This window comes from Pungitius pungitius, chromosome 14, assembly GCF_949316345.1.
Source record: "Pungitius pungitius chromosome 14, fPunPun2.1, whole genome shotgun sequence".
NCBI lineage: Eukaryota > Metazoa > Chordata > Actinopteri > Perciformes > Gasterosteidae > Pungitius > Pungitius pungitius.
Window position 1 is genome coordinate 19,270,626 of NC_084913.1, and position 18,569 is coordinate 19,289,194.

The 18,569-nt window shown below is 44.3% G+C and overlaps 22 non-coding genes and 1 pseudogene across 22 annotated transcripts; all 23 read left to right on the plus strand.

Annotated features, from left to right (window-relative positions):
• The first annotated feature begins 3,126 nt into the window (after nt 1–3,126).
• Nucleotides 3,127–3,301, plus strand: LOC134104381 (U2 spliceosomal RNA; annotated as a pseudogene).
• Nucleotides 3,302–3,573: 272 nt separating this feature from the next.
• On the plus strand, nt 3,574–3,737 carry LOC134104218 (U1 spliceosomal RNA). Its single transcript, XR_009941662.1, has one exon. It is a non-coding gene; the product is annotated as a U1 spliceosomal RNA (small nuclear RNA).
• Nucleotides 3,738–4,789: 1,052 nt separating this feature from the next.
• Nucleotides 4,790–4,905, plus strand: LOC134104503 (U5 spliceosomal RNA). Its single transcript, XR_009941912.1, has one exon. It is a non-coding gene; the product is annotated as a U5 spliceosomal RNA (small nuclear RNA).
• Nucleotides 4,906–5,440: 535 nt separating this feature from the next.
• LOC134104374 (U2 spliceosomal RNA) lies at nt 5,441–5,631 on the plus strand. Its single transcript, XR_009941804.1, has one exon. It is a non-coding gene; the product is annotated as a U2 spliceosomal RNA (small nuclear RNA).
• A 259-nt stretch (nt 5,632–5,890) lies between these two features.
• LOC134104221 (U1 spliceosomal RNA) lies at nt 5,891–6,054 on the plus strand. Its single transcript, XR_009941664.1, has one exon. It is a non-coding gene; the product is annotated as a U1 spliceosomal RNA (small nuclear RNA).
• A 334-nt stretch (nt 6,055–6,388) lies between these two features.
• On the plus strand, nt 6,389–6,504 carry LOC134104504 (U5 spliceosomal RNA). The gene has a single exon (XR_009941913.1). It is a non-coding gene; the product is annotated as a U5 spliceosomal RNA (small nuclear RNA).
• A 623-nt stretch (nt 6,505–7,127) lies between these two features.
• Nucleotides 7,128–7,318, plus strand: LOC134104357 (U2 spliceosomal RNA). The gene has a single exon (XR_009941789.1). It is a non-coding gene; the product is annotated as a U2 spliceosomal RNA (small nuclear RNA).
• Nucleotides 7,319–7,577: 259 nt separating this feature from the next.
• On the plus strand, nt 7,578–7,741 carry LOC134104222 (U1 spliceosomal RNA). The gene has a single exon (XR_009941665.1). It is a non-coding gene; the product is annotated as a U1 spliceosomal RNA (small nuclear RNA).
• A 334-nt stretch (nt 7,742–8,075) lies between these two features.
• On the plus strand, nt 8,076–8,191 carry LOC134104505 (U5 spliceosomal RNA). The gene has a single exon (XR_009941914.1). It is a non-coding gene; the product is annotated as a U5 spliceosomal RNA (small nuclear RNA).
• Nucleotides 8,192–8,770: 579 nt separating this feature from the next.
• LOC134104358 (U2 spliceosomal RNA) lies at nt 8,771–8,961 on the plus strand. The gene has a single exon (XR_009941790.1). It is a non-coding gene; the product is annotated as a U2 spliceosomal RNA (small nuclear RNA).
• Nucleotides 8,962–9,220: 259 nt separating this feature from the next.
• On the plus strand, nt 9,221–9,384 carry LOC134105029 (U1 spliceosomal RNA). The gene has a single exon (XR_009942385.1). It is a non-coding gene; the product is annotated as a U1 spliceosomal RNA (small nuclear RNA).
• A 1,063-nt stretch (nt 9,385–10,447) lies between these two features.
• On the plus strand, nt 10,448–10,563 carry LOC134104507 (U5 spliceosomal RNA). The gene has a single exon (XR_009941916.1). It is a non-coding gene; the product is annotated as a U5 spliceosomal RNA (small nuclear RNA).
• A 535-nt stretch (nt 10,564–11,098) lies between these two features.
• On the plus strand, nt 11,099–11,289 carry LOC134104371 (U2 spliceosomal RNA). Its single transcript, XR_009941802.1, has one exon. It is a non-coding gene; the product is annotated as a U2 spliceosomal RNA (small nuclear RNA).
• A 259-nt stretch (nt 11,290–11,548) lies between these two features.
• Nucleotides 11,549–11,712, plus strand: LOC134104223 (U1 spliceosomal RNA). The gene has a single exon (XR_009941666.1). It is a non-coding gene; the product is annotated as a U1 spliceosomal RNA (small nuclear RNA).
• A 1,052-nt stretch (nt 11,713–12,764) lies between these two features.
• Nucleotides 12,765–12,880, plus strand: LOC134104509 (U5 spliceosomal RNA). Its single transcript, XR_009941917.1, has one exon. It is a non-coding gene; the product is annotated as a U5 spliceosomal RNA (small nuclear RNA).
• A 535-nt stretch (nt 12,881–13,415) lies between these two features.
• On the plus strand, nt 13,416–13,606 carry LOC134104375 (U2 spliceosomal RNA). Its single transcript, XR_009941805.1, has one exon. It is a non-coding gene; the product is annotated as a U2 spliceosomal RNA (small nuclear RNA).
• A 259-nt stretch (nt 13,607–13,865) lies between these two features.
• On the plus strand, nt 13,866–14,029 carry LOC134104224 (U1 spliceosomal RNA). The gene has a single exon (XR_009941667.1). It is a non-coding gene; the product is annotated as a U1 spliceosomal RNA (small nuclear RNA).
• Nucleotides 14,030–14,363: 334 nt separating this feature from the next.
• LOC134104510 (U5 spliceosomal RNA) lies at nt 14,364–14,479 on the plus strand. The gene has a single exon (XR_009941918.1). It is a non-coding gene; the product is annotated as a U5 spliceosomal RNA (small nuclear RNA).
• Nucleotides 14,480–15,014: 535 nt separating this feature from the next.
• LOC134104373 (U2 spliceosomal RNA) lies at nt 15,015–15,205 on the plus strand. Its single transcript, XR_009941803.1, has one exon. It is a non-coding gene; the product is annotated as a U2 spliceosomal RNA (small nuclear RNA).
• Nucleotides 15,206–15,464: 259 nt separating this feature from the next.
• On the plus strand, nt 15,465–15,628 carry LOC134104225 (U1 spliceosomal RNA). Its single transcript, XR_009941668.1, has one exon. It is a non-coding gene; the product is annotated as a U1 spliceosomal RNA (small nuclear RNA).
• Nucleotides 15,629–16,691: 1,063 nt separating this feature from the next.
• LOC134104515 (U5 spliceosomal RNA) lies at nt 16,692–16,807 on the plus strand. The gene has a single exon (XR_009941923.1). It is a non-coding gene; the product is annotated as a U5 spliceosomal RNA (small nuclear RNA).
• Nucleotides 16,808–17,386: 579 nt separating this feature from the next.
• Nucleotides 17,387–17,577, plus strand: LOC134104360 (U2 spliceosomal RNA). Its single transcript, XR_009941792.1, has one exon. It is a non-coding gene; the product is annotated as a U2 spliceosomal RNA (small nuclear RNA).
• A 259-nt stretch (nt 17,578–17,836) lies between these two features.
• On the plus strand, nt 17,837–18,000 carry LOC134104226 (U1 spliceosomal RNA). Its single transcript, XR_009941669.1, has one exon. It is a non-coding gene; the product is annotated as a U1 spliceosomal RNA (small nuclear RNA).
• Nucleotides 18,001–18,569: the final 569 nt, after the last annotated feature.

Below are 18,569 nucleotides of genomic sequence, written 5' to 3' on the forward strand. Positions count from 1 at the left end.
TGTTCTTTTCAGACCACGCAATGCTTTCGTGCACCCTCTCACTATCCTCTGGCGTGACAGCAGGAACGGGTCTGTGGAAACTCAACTGCTCCCTACTAAAAAATAAGGAGTTAGTTAGCCAGTTTAGGGAGCAGTACCAAGAGTGGCAGACCCTCCAAGACATGTACAATACACGTGCACACTGGTGGGAAATGATAAAAAAAAGGACAAAGACTTTCTTTAGACAGGCAGGTAAGAAAAAGAAAGATAAGGACAATAGACGCATGTTGGGACTACAGAAGAGACTACAGCGCTATTTTACAATAAACAAACAAGGGATAGATTTTAAGGAAGAAATAAAAGAAATCAAAGCAGATATGTTGTTGTTAGCAGAAACGAAAAGCAAAGGTGTTATTCTAAGAAGTAAAGAAAGGGAGATTGAGGAAGGGGAAAAATGCACAAGGTATTTCTTTAAGAAAATTGTAAACAAAGGAGGGGGCATGCTAAGACTGAAAAAAGACAACGGAGACACAGCTGAAACAACTGCAGAAATACTTTCTGTAATAGAAAACTTTTATTCAGAGCTCTACAAAGAAAAATCTGTTAAGAGCGAAGCCATAGAGGATGTTTTAAAATGCATTGAAAAAACGGTGGAAGACAGCAGGCTTTTAACCCACAATTTTACCATACCAGAGTTAAGCAACTGCATGAAAAGTTTTAAAACAGGGAAGTCTCCAGGAGAGGATGGCCTCCCCTGGGAATTCTACTCAACCTTTTGGGACATTCTAAACCCTGACTTGCTCACTGTCTTCATGGAACTTGAAAAATTTGATCAACTACCTGAAAGCTTTAGAGTAGGAATAGTGACCCTCCTGCATAAAGGTAAGGAAAAAACAGACCTGAAGAACTGGAGACCGATCACCCTTTTAAACTGTGACTGTAAACTTTTTAGCAAAATATTGGCATCACGGATGTCTGGAGTCTTAGGGGAGATGATTCACCCAGATCAAGCCTGTGCCGTACCTGGGAGGAAGATCACAGATAGCCTCATACTGATCCGAGACACCATCTGTTATGCGAGAGACAGAAACATTCGGCTAGTAGTCCTAAATTTAGACTTTGAAAAAGCCTTTGATCGGGTCTCGCACCAGTACCTCTTTCAAGTGCTGCAAAAAGTGGGCTTCCCGGAGAGGATGATAAGATGGGTGGGATTGCTGTACCGGGGCATTACAAGCAAATTTGTTGCTAACGGACACCTGACAAAAGCAGTTAACATAAACTGCGGTGTTCGCCAAGGTTGTCCGTTATCTGCCCTCCTCTATGTTATAGGTATCGAACCTTTGGCAAGAGCCTTGAGAAAAGACAAACAAATCAATGGGGTAATAGTGCCAGGGAGTAGAGGACTCGAAACCAAATGCATCTTATATATGGACGACATAAACATCATATGCACTGATCTTTCATCTGTCTACAGGACACTGGACCTCACTGACTGGTATGGACGGGCCTCTGGGTCAAAGCTCAACAGAAGCAAGACCCAAGCTCAATTTTATGGACCATGGAAGGCCACAGAAACCACAGAACTCCCCCTGACTGTGACCCAGACTGATCAAAGAATACTTGGGATCAAATTCAATGCAGAAGGGCGGGGGGAAACCAATTGGCCAGACGTGATAAGAAAAGTTAGGCAGAGACTAGGTTACTGGACACTGAGAGGACTGACCTTAGAAGGAAAGGTTCTAATTATCAAAGCTGTGATCTTACCTTTGTTTCTACTCATCTGTTCTGTTTTCTTACCACCAAAAAAAGTGCTTTCAGAGTTGGAAAGAGCCATCTTTTATTTCCTGTGGGGGTCCAAGTGGGAACGACTGAGAAGAAGTGAAATGAAAAAGACAAAGAAAAAAGGAGGAAAAGGAGTGCCGGACCTGCTTTTGTTCTTAGGAAGCAGATACACTGCACTGCATCTCACCGCTGCAACAGCACCATCAAGAAACCCAAAGACTGCAGCAATAACCCAGTTCTGGATGGGGTCCTATCTCAGAACTTTAAAACTTATACCCAAGGATTTGAGAAAACCAGTTTCCTTTAACCTGCCACCGGCCTATGCTTTTATCCAGACCTTTTTACAAAATTTTAAACTCGAACAGGAGGACTTAAAGGCACTAACTAATCACCGCTGTCTAATTTCTGTTGTGCAGGAACGAGATCCAGTTACCCCAGTACGTGGGCTAGCATTTGGAAAGCCATCAACAGTTTGGCACAATGTAAACAACCCTGCTCTTCCAAACAGACTCCGGGACCTGTCATGGATGGTGGCTCACGAGATCCTCCCAGTCAGGTCCGTCATGTACTCCCGCGGGATGTCTGCACACTCGACCTGCCCCAGACCAGGCTGTGGCGCACCAGAGTCTGTGAGGCACCTGCTGTGGGAGTGCAGTGCTGCCGTAGACCAGTGGGCAATGGCCGGCTCCTTGAATTTCCCGTACTTGCCAGCAAAGGAGGTCCTGACAGCGCAGCTAGTGTTGTATGGGGTGAGCGAAAAAGCAAAAATCCCAGCAAGTGACTTTGCCAAACAGTGGGTCACCCTAGTCGCAATTACAGATGCCATATGGACCTCCAGAAACATGCTGGTAAGAAGGCACATGCAGATCCCCCCCATGGCTGTGACCCGAATGGCCGCAGCAACGGTCCAAATGGCCGCAGGCGGAAGGCCAAGGGCACAGCCAAAAAGAAGAATCGCCTCTGTGCCCATTCGGACGAAGGAGCCGGAGCCACACATGCAGAGGTCAAAGCAGCGGCGGCCTGACTCTCCGGGAGAGGCAGGTGGGAAGGAGCATTGGGTGGGGCTCTCCTGAGTACCAACTACAGAGTACCCAGGAAAATCCGTTTTGAAGAGAGAGAAGAAAAAAGAAAAAAAAAAAAAGAAAAAAAAAACGAGACCCCTCTCGCAAATCCTGCACAACAAGAGATGATAGATTACTTTTAAAGTCATGTGTCAATTCTGTAAAATCTGGTTGGTTTTTAAATTTGAATGTATGTTGTAAATGCAAAGATCCCTTTCTAAAAAACATCCTTGTATACTGTTTTCGACCTTTTTACCTAAAAAGTACTTTGATTGACTGATGTTGGACAAGAAAAAGTACCAATAAAACTTTTCGAAAGAAAAAAATCTGTTCTTATCAGTTTAATATCTGATATGTCCTCTATATGAGGACTACATATTAAGCCGATTTTCATCTCTGGGAGATGAAAAAGGGGCTTGCTCTGCTCACTCCAAGCATTGACCCGGTATTGCAGCACTTCCGGGAACGGTGCAACCTTTATCTTTTGAAAAAAATAACTGGTGACCCAATTCATTGGTGTAGTCTAGGTAGTTGGTTTGCCTCTGTGTACAAGTCTCAACTGGCTGAGACTTTTGGCTGAGACTTTTGGCAAGCAACTGATATGTTTACTCATCAATTGTGCCTTTATTTTGCATTTCACACTGATCACTGATTTTAAATTCACTGATCTGTGAGGACGGTGCCATCTGGGAACCGTCACCCCAAGTGCTCTGTTTGGGAATACCACTCCTGTCTCTGTCACTACCAACTTATACTTACCTGGCAGGGGAGATACCATGATCACAAAGGTGGTTCACCCAGGGCGAGGCTCAGCCATTGCACTCCGGCTGTGTTGACCACTGCGAATTCCTCAAATGTGGGAATCTCGACTGCATAATTTGTGGTAGTGGGGGACTGCGTCCGCGCTCTCCCCTGATATTAGTGTCAAAGAAAAACCAGTGCTTTCCACTTGGACACATCTCTTTCAACTACTGTTGGTCCCCAAGATTGAGCCTCTTTGCCAACAATGGACCAGTATACTCACCACTGGAGTGTTAAACCACTGAGTGATTGTCTGAATTAACAGTAAACCAACAACATTTCAGGAGGGCCTTACAATTTTTGATTGAAAAAAAATCAATGACTTTTGAGGTTTGTTTTTGGGTGATTCCATTTTCGGACAGAGGTGCCTGAAAGTGAAATCACTGTCTGAATTCAAAGTGAATTCAACAAGGGTTCATCAGGAGCTTGCACGTGTGTGCTCGTGTGCATGCTCTACCCATGGTGGCCCTTAGCTTGTGTGTGAAGTTTGCAGAGTGCGGCTGTCAGTCCAATAATTTGTGAAACCGACCACTACAAACCGGGAAATGAGTTTGGATTTTGCCTGCAACTCTGTCTTGGTTGGTGCTGGGCTGCTGAAATCTGGACCAGCTCCTCCCGGGGCCCTCAGGGGGGCCACTGTAGATTTTGGGCCCAATAGGAGGTTCCCCTGGGGAAGCTCCCATTGACTCCCATTCAGTCCGAGTGTGTGTGTGTGTGTGCGTGCACGTGTGTACTTGCGTGCATGCTCTTCCCGTGGTGGCCCTGAGCCTGTGTGTGAAGTTTTCAGAGTGTTTTTGTGGTAGTTGGGGACTGCGTCCGCACTCTCCACTGATATTAGTGTCAAAGAAAAACCAGTGCTTTTAACTTGCACACATCTCTTTGAACTACTGTTGGTCCCCAAGATTGAGCTTCTTTGCCAACAATGGACCTGTTTACTCACCACTGGAGTGTTAAATCACTGAATGATTGTCTGAATTCACAGTAAACCAACAACATTTCAGGAGGGCCTTACAATTTTTGATTGAAAAGAAATCATAGATTTTTTGAGGAAAGGGGGCTGGGAAATGGGTTAGGCTTTGGACACCCGCAGCTCAACCACTCCCTACCGCAAGAGGGATTACTTGTTCCACAGGGATATAGGGCTGCCTTTCACCTGATTGTGCTACTGACTTTGGTTTCTCTTCAATACGCATAAGTCTTTCGCCTTTTACTAAAGACTTCCGTGGAGAGGAACAACAATGAGTTGACCTTATTTTTTGCCAGGCTCTGCTATTTGGCTAAGCCTCATGTACTTGTAAGAAAAATAAATTAGTAGGATGGAAGAGCCTGTCATTTGAGTAAACTTATTCCTGGAGTCTCTGGTTGAGCTTTGGATCAAGTCTCAAATTACTGTCTGAATTTAGAGTGAAATCAAGATTTAGGCAGGAGCTTACACCTTTGATTGCAAAAAAAACGAATGATTTTTGAGGGCTGTTTGGGGTTAGTTCCATTTTTAGACAGAGGTGCCTAAAAGTGAAATCACTCTCTGAATTATAAGTGAATTCAACAAGAGTTCATCAAGAGCTTACACTTTTGATTGGAAGGAATCAACAAGAGTTCATCAAGAGCTTACACTTTTGATTGGAAGGAATCAACAAGAGTTCATCAAGAGCTTACACTTTTGATTGGAAGGAAATCAAAGATTTTTAAGAATACAGGCTGCGTGGGGAGTGGGATGTTAAGTAACAGGCGACTGCCACGCCCATTTGTATGAGCCGCACCCCGACATTTGAGAGATGCGCTAGTCCGTTGGGTCTGGAGGCAAACATTCATGTGTCATCGCTTCTCGGCCTTTTGGCTAAGATCAAGTGTAGTATCTGTTCTTATCAGTTTAATATCTGATATGTCCTCTATATGAGGACTACATATTAAGCCGATTTTTAGCTCTGGGAGATGAAAAAGGGCCTTGCTCTGCTCACTCCAAGCATTGACCCGGTATTGCAGCACTTCCGGGAACGGTGCAACCTTTATCTTGTGAAAAAAATAACTGGTGACCCAATTCATTGGTGTAGTCTAGGTAGTTGGTTTGCCTCTGTGTACAAGTCTCAACTGGCTGAGACTTTTGGCAAGCAACTGATATGTTTACTCATCAATTGTGCCTTTATTTTGCATTTCACACTGATCACTGATTTTAAATTCACTGATCTGTGAGGACGGTGCCATCTGGGAACCGTCGCCCCAAGTGCTCTGTTTGGGAATACCACTCCTGTCTCTGTCACTACCAACTTATACTTACCTGGCAGGGGAGATACCATGATCACAAAGGTGGTTCACCCAGGGCGAGGCTCAGCCATTGCACTCCGGCTGTGTTGACCACTGCGAATTCCTCAAATGTGGGAATCTCGACTGCATAATTTGTGGTAGTGGGGGACTGCGTCCGCGCTCTCCCCTGATATTAGTGTCAAAGAAAAACCAGTGCTTTCCACTTGGACACATCTCTTTCAACTACTGTTGGTCCCCAAGATTGAGCCTCTTTGCCAACAATGGACCAGTATACTCACCACTGGAGTGTTAAACCACTGAGTGATTGTCTGAATTAACAGTAAACCAACAACATTTCAGGAGGGCCTTACAATTTTTGATTGAAAAAAAATCAATGACTTTTGAGGAAAGGGGGCTGGGAAATGGGTTAGGCTTTGGACACCCGCAGCTCAACCACTCCCTACCGCAAGAGGGATTACTTGTTCCACAGGGATATAGGGCTGCCTTTCACCTGATTGTGCTACTGACTTTGGTTTCTCTTCAATACGCATAAGTCTTTCGCCTTTTACTAAAGACTTCCGTGGAGAGGAACAACAATGAGTTGACCTTATTTTTTGCCAGGCTCTGCTATTTGGCTAAGCCTCATGTACTTGTAAGAAAAAGAAATTAGTAGGATGGAAGAGCCTGTCATTTGAGTAAACTTATTCCTGGAGTCTCTGGTTGAGCTTTGGATCAAGTCTCAAATTACTGTCTGAATTTAGAGTGAAATCAAGATTTAGGCAGGAGCTTACACTTTTGATTGCAAAAAAACCGAATGATTTTTGAGGGCTGTTTGGGGTTAGTTCCATTTTTAGACAGAGGTGCCTAAAAGTGAAATCACTCTCTGAATTATAAGTGAATTCAACAAGAGTTCATCAAGAGCTTACACTTTTGATTGGAAGGAATCAACAAGAGTTCATCAAGAGCTTACACTTTTGATTGGAAGGAATCAACAAGAGTTCATCAAGAGCTTACACTTTTGATTGGAAGGAATCAACAAGAGTTCATCAAGAGCTTACACTTTTGATTGGAAGGAATCAACAAGAGTTCATCAAGAGCTTACACTTTTGATTGGAAGGAAATCAAAGATTTTTAAGAATACAGGCTGCGTGGGGAGTGGGATGTTAAGTAACAGGCGACTGCCACGCCCATTTGTATGAGCCGCACCCCGACATTTGAGAGATGCGCTAGTCCGTTGGGTCTGGAGGCAAACATTCATGTGTCATCGCTTCTCGGCCTTTTGGCTAAGATCAAGTGTAGTATCTGTTCTTATCAGTTTAATATCTGATATGTCCTCTATATGAGGACTACATATTAAGCCGATTTTTAGCTCTGGGAGATGAAAAAGGGGCTTGCTCTGCTCACTCCAAGCATTGACCCGGTATTGCAGCACTTCCGGGAACGGTGCAACCTTTATCTTGTGAAAAAAATAACTGGTGACCCAATTCATTGGTGTAGTCTAGGTAGTTGGTTTGCCTCTGTGTACAAGTCTCAACTGGCTGAGACTTTTGGCAAGCAACTGATATGTTTACTCATCAATTGTGCCTTTATTTTGCATTTCACACTGATCACTGATTTTAAATTCACTGATCTGTGAGGACGGTGCCATCTGGGAACCGTCACCCCAAGTGCTCTGTTTGGGAATACCACTCCTGTCTCTGTCACTACCAACTTATACTTACCTGGCAGGGGAGATACCATGATCACAAAGGTGGTTCACCCAGGGCGAGGCTCAGCCATTGCACTCCGGCTGTGTTGACCACTGCGAATTCCTCAAATGTGGGAATCTCGACTGCATAATTTGTGGTAGTGGGGGACTGCGTCCGCGCTCTCCCCTGATATTAGTGTCAAAGAAAAACCAGTGCTTTCCACTTGGACACATCTCTTTCAACTACTGTTGGTCCCCAAGATTGAGCCTCTTTGCCAACAATGGACCAGTATACTCACCACTGGAGTGTTAAACCACTGAGTGATTGTCTGAATTAACAGTAAACCAACAACATTTCAGGAGGGCCTTACAATTTTTGATTGAAAAAAAATCAATGACTTTTGAGGAAAGGGGGCTGGGAAATGGGTTAGGCTTTGGACACCCGCAGCTCAACCACTCCCTACCGCAAGAGGGATTACTTGTTCCACAGGGATATAGGGCTGCCTTTCACCTGATTGTGCTACTGACTTTGGTTTCTCTTCAATACGCATAAGTCTTTCGCCTTTTACTAAAGACTTCCGTGGAGAGGAACAACAATGAGTTGACCTTATTTTTTGCCAGGCTCTGCTATTTGGCTAAGCCTCATGTACTTGTAAGAAAAATAAATTAGTAGGATGGAAGAGCCTGTCATTTGAGTAAACTTATTCCTGGAGTCTCTGGTTGAGCTTTGGATCAAGTCTCAAATTACTGTCTGAATTTAGAGTGAAATCAAGATTTAGGCAGGAGCTTACACTTTTGATTGCAAAAAAACCGAATGATTTTTGAGGGCTGTTTGGGGTTAGTTCCATTTTTAGACAGAGGTGCCTAAAAGTGAAATCACTCTCTGAATTATAAGTGAATTCAACAAGAGTTCATCAAGAGCTTACACTTTTGATTGGAAGGAATCAACAAGAGTTCATCAAGAGCTTACACTTTTGATTGGAAGGAATCAACAAGAGTTCATCAAGAGCTTACACTTTTGATTGGAAGGAATCAACAAGAGTTCATCAAGAGCTTACACTTTTGATTGGAAGGAAATCAAAGATTTTTAAGAATACAGGCTGCGTGGGGAGTGGGATGTTAAGTAACAGGCGACTGCCACGCCCATTTGTATGAGCCGCACCCCGACATTTGAGAGATGCGCTAGTCCGTTGGGTCTGGAGGCAAACATTCATGTGTCATCGCTTCTCGGCCTTTTGGCTAAGATCAAGTGTAGTATCTGTTCTTATCAGTTTAATATCTGATATGTCCTCTATATGAGGACTACATATTAAGCCGATTTTTAGCTCTGGGAGATGAAAAAGGGGCTTGCTCTGCTCACTCCAAGCATTGACCCGGTATTGCAGCACTTCCGGGAACGGTGCAACCTTTATCTTGTGAAAAAAATAACTGGTGACCCAATTCATTGGTGTAGTCTAGGTAGTTGGTTTGCCTCTGTGTACAAGTCTCAACTGGCTGAGACTTTTGGCAAGCAACTGATATGTTTACTCATCAATTGTGCCTTTATTTTGCATTTCACACTGATCACTGATTTTAAATTCACTGATCTGTGAGGACGGTGCCATCTGGGAACCGTCACCCCAAGTGCTCTGTTTGGGAATACCACTCCTGTCTCTGTCACTACCAACTTATACTTACCTGGCAGGGGAGATACCATGATCACAAAGGTGGTTCACCCAGGGTGAGGCTCAGCCATTGCACTCCGGCTGTGTTGACCACTGCGAATTCCTCAAATGTGGGAATCTCGACTGCATAATTTGTGGTAGTGGGGGACTGCGTCCGCGCTCTCCCCTGATATTAGTGTCAAAGAAAAACCAGTGCTTTCCACTTGGACACATCTCTTTCAACTACTGTTGGTCCCCAAGATTGAGCCTCTTTGCCAACAATGGACCAGTATACTCACCACTGGAGTGTTAAACCACTGAGTGATTGTCTGAATTAACAGTAAACCAACAACATTTCAGGAGGGCCTTACAATTTTTGATTGAAAAAAAATCAATGACTTTTGAGGTTTGTTTTTGGGTGATTCCATTTTCGGACAGAGGTGCCTGAAAGTGAAATTACTGTCTGAATTCAAAGTGAATTCAACAAGAGTTCATCAGGAGCTTGCACGTGTGTGCTCGTGTGCATGCTCTACCCATGGTGGCCCTGAGCTTGTGTGTGAAGTTTGCAGAGTGCGGCTGTCAGTCCAAGACAGGTCTCCAAGAATTTGTGAAACCGACCACTACAAACCGGGAAATGAGTTTGGATTTGGCCTGCAACTCTGTCTTGGTTGGTGCTGAGCTGCTGAAATTTGGACCAGCTCCTCCCGGGGCCCTCAGGGGGGCCACTGTAGATTTTGGGCCCAATAGGAGGTTCCCCTGGGGAAGCTCCCATTGACTCCCATTCAGTCCGAGTGTGTGTGTGTGTGCGTGCATGTGTGTACTTGCGTGCATGCTCTTCCCGTGGTGGCCCTGAGCCTGTGTGTGAAGTTTTCAGAGTGTTTTTGTGGTAGTTGGGGACTGCGTCCGCACTCTCCACTGATATTAGTGTCAAAGAAAAACCAGTGCTTTTAACTTGCACACATCTCTTTGAACTACTGTTGGTCCCCAAGATTGAGCTTCTTTGCCAACAATGGACCTGTTTACTCACCACTGGAGTGTTAAATCACTGAATGATTGTCTGAATTCACAGTAAACCAACAACATTTCAGGAGGGCCTTACAATTTTTGATTGAAAAGAAATCATAGATTTTTTGAGGAAAGGGGGCTGGGAAATGGGTTAGGCTTTGGACACCCGCAGCTCAACCACTCCCTACCGCAAGAGGGATTACTTGTTCCACAGGGATATAGGGCTGCCTTTCACCTGATTGTGCTACTGACTTTGGTTTCTCTTCAATACGCATAAGTCTTTCGCCTTTTACTAAAGACTTCCGTGGAGAGGAACAACAATGAGTTGACCTTATTTTTTGCCAGGCTCTGCTATTTGGCTAAGCCTCATGTACTTGTAAGAAAAAGAAATTAGTAGGATGGAAGAGCCTGTCATTTGAGTAAACTTATTCCTGGAGTCTCTGGTTGAGCTTTGGATCAAGTCTCAAATTACTGTCTGAATTTAGAGTGAAATCAAGATTTAGGCAGGAGCTTACACTTTTGATTGCAAAAAAAACGAATGATTTTTGAGGGCTGTTTGGGGTTAGTTCCATTTTTAGACAGAGGTGCCTAAAAGTGAAATCACTCTCTGAATTATAAGTGAATTCAACAAGAGTTCATCAAGAGCTTACACTTTTGATTGGAAGGAATCAACAAGAGTTCATCAAGAGCTTACACTTTTGATTGGAAGGAATCAACAAGAGTTCATCAAGAGCTTACACTTTTGATTGGAAGGAAATCAAAGATTTTTAAGAATACAGGCTGCGTGGGGAGTGGGATGTTAAGTAACAGGCGACTGCCACGCCCATTTGTATGAGCCGCACCCCGACATTTGAGAGATGCGCTAGTCCGTTGGGTCTGGAGGCAAACATTCATGTGTCATCGCTTCTCGGCCTTTTGGCTAAGATCACGTGTAGTATCTGTTCTTATCAGTTTAATATCTGATATGTCCTCTATATGAGGACTACATATTAAGCCGATTTTTAGCTCTGGGAGATGAAAAAGGGGCTTGCTCTGCTCACTCCAAGCATTGACCCGGTATTGCAGCACTTCCGGGAACGGTGCAACCTTTATCTTGTGAAAAAAATAACTGGTGACCCAATTCATTGGTGTAGTCTAGGTAGTTGGTTTGCCTCTGTGTACAAGTCTCAACTGGCTGAGACTTTTGGCAAGCAACTGATATGTTTACTCATCAATTGTGCCTTTATTTTGCATTTCACACTGATCACTGATTTTAAATTCACTGATCTGTGAGGACGGTGCCATCTGGGAACCGTCACCCCAAGTGCTCTGTTTGGGAATACCACTCCTGTCTCTGTCACTACCAACTTATACTTACCTGGCAGGGGAGATACCATGATCACAAAGGTGGTTCACCCAGGGCGAGGCTCAGCCATTGCACTCCGGCTGTGTTGACCACTGCGAATTCCTCAAATGTGGGAATCTCGACTGCATAATTTGTGGTAGTGGGGGACTGCGTCCGCGCTCTCCCCTGATATTAGTGTCAAAGAAAAACCAGTGCTTTCCACTTGGACACATCTCTTTCAACTACTGTTGGTCCCCAAGATTGAGCCTCTTTGCCAACAATGGACCAGTATACTCACCACTGGAGTGTTAAACCACTGAGTGATTGTCTGAATTAACAGTAAACCAACAACATTTCAGGAGGGCCTTACAATTTTTGATTGAAAAAAAATCAATGAATTTTGAGGTTTGTTTTTGGGTGATTCCATTTTCGGACAGAGGTGCCTGAAAGTGAAATCACTGTCTGAATTCAAAGTGAATTCAACAAGAGTTCATCAGGAGCTTGCACGTGTGTGCTCGTGTGCATGCTCTACCCATGGTGGCCCTGAGCTTGTGTGTGAAGTTTGCAGAGTGCGGCTGTCAGTCCAATAATTTGTGAAACCGACCACTACAAACCGGGAAATGAGTTTGGATTTTGCCTGCAACTCTGTCTTGGTTGGTGCTGGGCTGCTGAAATCTGGACCAGCTCCTCCCGGGGCCCTCAGGGGGGCCACTGTAGATTTTGGGCCCAATAGGAGGTTCCCCTGGGGAAGCTCCCATTGACTCCCATTCAGTCCGAGTGTGTGTGTGTGTGTGCGTGCACGTGTGTACTTGCGTGCATGCTCTTCCCGTGGTGGCCCTGAGCCTGTGTGTGAAGTTTTCAGAGTGTTTTTGTGGTAGTTGGGGACTGCGTCCGCACTCTCCACTGATATTAGTGTCAAAGAAAAACCAGTGCTTTTAACTTGCACACATCTCTTTGAACTACTGTTGGTCCCCAAGATTGAGCTTCTTTGCCAACAATGGACCTGTTTACTCACCACTGGAGTGTTAAATCACTGAATGATTGTCTGAATTCACAGTAAACCAACAACATTTCAGGAGGGCCTTACAATTTTTGATTGAAAAGAAATCATAGATTTTTTGAGGAAAGGGGGCTGGGAAATGGGTTAGGCTTTGGACACCCGCAGCTCAACCACTCCCTACCGCAAGAGGGATTACTTGTTCCACAGGGATATAGGGCTGCCTTTCACCTGATTGTGCTACTGACTTTGGTTTCTCTTCAATACGCATAAGTCTTTCGCCTTTTACTAAAGACTTCCGTGGAGAGGAACAACAATGAGTTGACCTTATTTTTTGCCAGGCTCTGCTATTTGGCTAAGCCTCATGTACTTGTAAGAAAAATAAATTAGTAGGATGGAAGAGCCTGTCATTTGAGTAAACTTATTCCTGGAGTCTCTGGTTGAGCTTTGGATCAAGTCTCAAATTACTGTCTGAATTTAGAGTGAAATCAAGATTTAGGCAGGAGCTTACACCTTTGATTGCAAAAAAAACGAATGATTTTTGAGGGCTGTTTGGGGTTAGTTCCATTTTTAGACAGAGGTGCCTAAAAGTGAAATCACTCTCTGAATTATAAGTGAATTCAACAAGAGTTCATCAAGAGCTTACACTTTTGATTGGAAGGAATCAACAAGAGTTCATCAAGAGCTTACACTTTTGATTGGAAGGAATCAACAAGAGTTCATCAAGAGCTTACACTTTTGATTGGAAGGAAATCAAAGATTTTTAAGAATACAGGCTGCGTGGGGAGTGGGATGTTAAGTAACAGGCGACTGCCACGCCCATTTGTATGAGCCGCACCCCGACATTTGAGAGATGCGCTAGTCCGTTGGGTCTGGAGGCAAACATTCATGTGTCATCGCTTCTCGGCCTTTTGGCTAAGATCAAGTGTAGTATCTGTTCTTATCAGTTTAATATCTGATATGTCCTCTATATGAGGACTACATATTAAGCCGATTTTTAGCTCTGGGAGATGAAAAAGGGCCTTGCTCTGCTCACTCCAAGCATTGACCCGGTATTGCAGCACTTCCGGGAACGGTGCAACCTTTATCTTGTGAAAAAAATAACTGGTGACCCAATTCATTGGTGTAGTCTAGGTAGTTGGTTTGCCTCTGTGTACAAGTCTCAACTGGCTGAGACTTTTGGCAAGCAACTGATATGTTTACTCATCAATTGTGCCTTTATTTTGCATTTCACACTGATCACTGATTTTAAATTCACTGATCTGTGAGGACGGTGCCATCTGGGAACCGTCACCCCAAGTGCTCTGTTTGGGAATACCACTCCTGTCTCTGTCACTACCAACTTATACTTACCTGGCAGGGGAGATACCATGATCACAAAGGTGGTTCACCCAGGGCGAGGCTCAGCCATTGCACTCCGGCTGTGTTGACCACTGCGAATTCCTCAAATGTGGGAATCTCGACTGCATAATTTGTGGTAGTGGGGGACTGCGTCCGCGCTCTCCCCTGATATTAGTGTCAAAGAAAAACCAGTGCTTTCCACTTGGACACATCTCTTTCAACTACTGTTGGTCCCCAAGATTGAGCCTCTTTGCCAACAATGGACCAGTATACTCACCACTGGAGTGTTAAACCACTGAGTGATTGTCTGAATTAACAGTAAACCAACAACATTTAAGGAGGGCCTTACAATTTTTGATTGAAAAAAAATCAATGACTTTTGAGGAAAGGGGGCTGGGAAATGGGTTAGGCTTTGGACACCCGCAGCTCAACCACTCCCTACCGCAAGAGGGATTACTTGTTCCACAGGGATATAGGGCTGCCTTTCACCTGATTGTGCTACTGACTTTGGTTTCTCTTCAATACGCATAAGTCTTTCGCCTTTTACTAAAGACTTCCGTGGAGAGGAACAACAATGAGTTGACCTTATTTTTTGCCAGGCTCTGCTATTTGGCTAAGCCTCATGTACTTGTAAGAAAAAGAAATTAGTAGGATGGAAGAGCCTGTCATTTGAGTAAACTTATTCCTGGAGTCTCTGGTTGAGCTTTGGATCAAGTCTCAAATTACTGTCTGAATTTAGAGTGAAATCAAGATTTAGGCAGGAGCTTACACTTTTGATTGCAAAAAAACCGAATGATTTTTGAGGGCTGTTTGGGGTTAGTTCCATTTTTAGACAGAGGTGCCTAAAAGTGAAATCACTCTCTGAATTATAAGTGAATTCAACAAGAGTTCATCAAGAGCTTACACTTTTGATTGGAAGGAATCAACAAGAGTTCATCAAGAGCTTACACTTTTGATTGGAAGGAATCAACAAGAGTTCATCAAGAGCTTACACTTTTGATTGGAAGGAAATCAAAGATTTTTAAGAATACAGGCTGCGTGGGGAGTGGGATGTTAAGTAACAGGCGACTGCCACGCCCATTTGTATGAGCCGCACCCCGACATTTGAGAGATGCGCTAGTCCGTTGGGTCTGGAGGCAAACATTCATGTGTCATCGCTTCTCGGCCTTTTGGCTAAGATCACGTGTAGTATCTGTTCTTATCAGTTTAATATCTGATATGTCCTCTATATGAGGACTACATATTAAGCCGATTTTTAGCTCTGGGAGATGAAAAAGGGGCTTGCTCTGCTCACTCCAAGCATTGACCCGGTATTGCAGCACTTCCGGGAACGGTGCAACCTTTATCTTGTGAAAAAAATAACTGGTGACCCAATTCATTGGTGTAGTCTAGGTAGTTGGTTTGCCTCTGTGTACAAGTCTCAACTGGCTGAGACTTTTGGCAAGCAACTGATATGTTTACTCATCAATTGTGCCTTTATTTTGCATTTCACACTGATCACTGATTTTAAATTCACTGATCTGTGAGGACGGTGCCATCTGGGAACCGTCACCCCAAGTGCTCTGTTTGGGAATACCACTCCTGTCTCTGTCACTACCAACTTATACTTACCTGGCAGGGGAGATACCATGATCACAAAGGTGGTTCACCCAGGGCGAGGCTCAGCCATTGCACTCCGGCTGTGTTGACCACTGCGAATTCCTCAAATGTGGGAATCTCGACTGCATAATTTGTGGTAGTGGGGGACTGCGTCCGCGCTCTCCCCTGATATTAGTGTCAAAGAAAAACCAGTGCTTTCCACTTGGACACATCTCTTTCAACTACTGTTGGTCCCCAAGATTGAGCCTCTTTGCCAACAATGGACCAGTATACTCACCACTGGAGTGTTAAACCACTGAGTGATTGTCTGAATTAACAGTAAACCAACAACATTTCAGGAGGGCCTTACAATTTTTGATTGAAAAAAAATCAATGAATTTTGAGGTTTGTTTTTGGGTGATTCCATTTTCGGACAGAGGTGCCTGAAAGTGAAATCACTGTCTGAATTCAAAGTGAATTCAACAAGAGTTCATCAGGAGCTTGCACGTGTGTGCTCGTGTGCATGCTCTACCCATGGTGGCCCTGAGCTTGTGTGTGAAGTTTGCAGAGTGCGGCTGTCAGTCCAAGACAGGTCTCCAAGAATTTGTGAAACCGACCACTACAAACCGGGAAATGAGTTTGGATTTGGCCTGCAACTCTGTCTTGGTTGGTGCTGAGCTGCTGAAATTTGGACCAGCTACTCCCGGGGCCCTCAGGGGGGCCACTGTAGATTTTGGGCCCAATAGGAGGTTCCCCTGGGGAAGCTCCCATTGACTCCCATTCAGTCCGAGTGTGTGTGTGTGTGCGTGCATGTGTGTACTTGCGTGCATGCTCTTCCCGTGGTGGCCCTGAGCCTGTGTGTGAAGTTTTCAGAGTGTTTTTGTGGTAGTTGGGGACTGCGTCCGCACTCTCCACTGATATTAGTGTCAAAGAAAAACCAGTGCTTTTAACTTGCACACATCTCTTTGAACTACTGTTGGTCCCCAAGATTGAGCTTCTTTGCCAACAATGGACCTGTTTACTCACCACTGGAGTGTTAAATCACTGAATGATTGTCTGAATTCACAGTAAACCAACAACATTTCAGGAGGGCCTTACAATTTTTGATTGAAAAGAAATCATAGATTTTTTGAGGAAAGGGGGCTGGGAAATGGGTTAGGCTTTGGACACCCGCAGCTCAACCACTCCCTACCGCAAGAGGGATTACTTGTTCCACAGGGATATAGGGCTGCCTTTCACCTGATTGTGCTACTGACTTTGGTTTCTCTTCAATACGCATAAGTCTTTCGCCTTTTACTAAAGACTTCCGTGGAGATGAACAACAATGAGTTGACCTTATTTTTTGCCAGGCTCTGCTATTTGGCTAAGCCTCATGTACTTGTAAGAAAAATAAATTAGTAGGATGGAAGAGCCTGTCATTTGAGTAAACTTATTCCTGGAGTCTCTGGTTGAGCTTTGGATCAAGTCTCAAATTACTGTCTGAATTTAGAGTGAAATCAAGATTTAGGCAGGAGCTTACACTTTTGATTGCAAAAAAAACGAATGATTTTTGAGGGCTGTTTGGGGTTAGTTCCATTTTTAGACAGAGGTGCCTAAAAGTGAAATCACTCTCTGAATTATAAGTGAATTCAACAAGAGTTCATCAAGAGCTTACACTTTTGATTGGAAGGAATCAACAAGAGTTCATCAAGAGCTTACACTTTTGATTGGAAGGAATCAACAAGAGTTCATCAAGAGCTTACACTTTTGATTGGAAGGAATCAACAAGAGTTCATCAAGAGCTTACACTTTTGATTGGAAGGAAATCAAAGATTTTTAAGAATACAGGCTGCGTGGGGAGTGGGATGTTAAGTAACAGGCGACTGCCACGCCCATTTGTATGAGCCGCACCCCGACATTTGAGAGATGCGCTAGTCCGTTGGGTCTGGAGGCAAACATTCATGTGTCATCGCTTCTCGGCCTTTTGGCTAAGATCAAGTGTAGTATCTGTTCTTATCAGTTTAATATCTGATATGTCCTCTATATGAGGACTACATATTAAGCCGATTTTTAGCTCTGGGAGATGAAAAAGGGGCTTGCTCTGCTCACTCCAAGCATTGACCCGGTATTGCAGCACTTCCGGGAACGGTGCAACCTTTATCACGTGAAAAAAATAACTGGTGACCCAATTCATTGGTGTAGTCTAGGTAGTTGGTTTGCCTCTGTGTACAAGTCTCAACTGGCTGAGACTTTTGGCAAGCAACTGATATGTTTACTCATCAATTGTGCCTTTATTTTGCATTTCACACTGATCACTGATTTTAAATTCACTGATCTGTGAGGACGGTGCCATCTGGGAACCGTCACCCCAAGTGCTCTGTTTGGGAATACCACTCCTGTCTCTGTCACTACCAACTTATACTTACCTGGCAGGGGAGATACCATGATCACAAAGGTGGTTCACCCAGGGCGAGGCTCAGCCATTGCACTCCGGCTGTGTTGACCACTGCGAATTCCTCAAATGTGGGAATCTCGACTGCATAATTTGTGGTAGTGGGGGACTGCGTCCGCGCTCTCCCCTGATATTAGTGTCAAAGAAAAACCAGTGCTTTCCACTTGGACACATCTCTTTCAACTACTGTTGGTCCCCAAGATTGAGCCTCTTTGCCAACAATGGACCAGTATACTCACCACTGGAGTGTTAAACCACTGAGTCATTGTCTGAATTAACAGTAAACCAACAACATTTCAGGAGGGCCTTACAATTTTTGATTGAAAAAAAATCAATGAATTTTGAGGTTTGTTTTTGGGTGATTCCATTTTCGGACAGAGGTGCCTGAAAGTGAAATCACTGTCTGAATTCAAAGTGAATTCAACAAGAGTTCATCAGGAGCTTGCACGTGTGTGCTCGTGTGCATGCTCTACCCATGGTGGCCCTGAGCTTGTGTGTGAAGTTTGCAGAGTGCGGCTGTCAGTCCAAGAATTTGTGAAACCGACCACTACAAACCGGGAAATGAGTTTGGATTTTGCCTACAACTCTTTCTTGGTTGGTGCTGGGCTGCTGAAATTTGGACCATCTCCTCCCGGGGCCCTCAGGGGGGCCACTTTAGATTTTGGGCCCAATAGGAGGTTCCCCTGGGGAAGCTCCCAT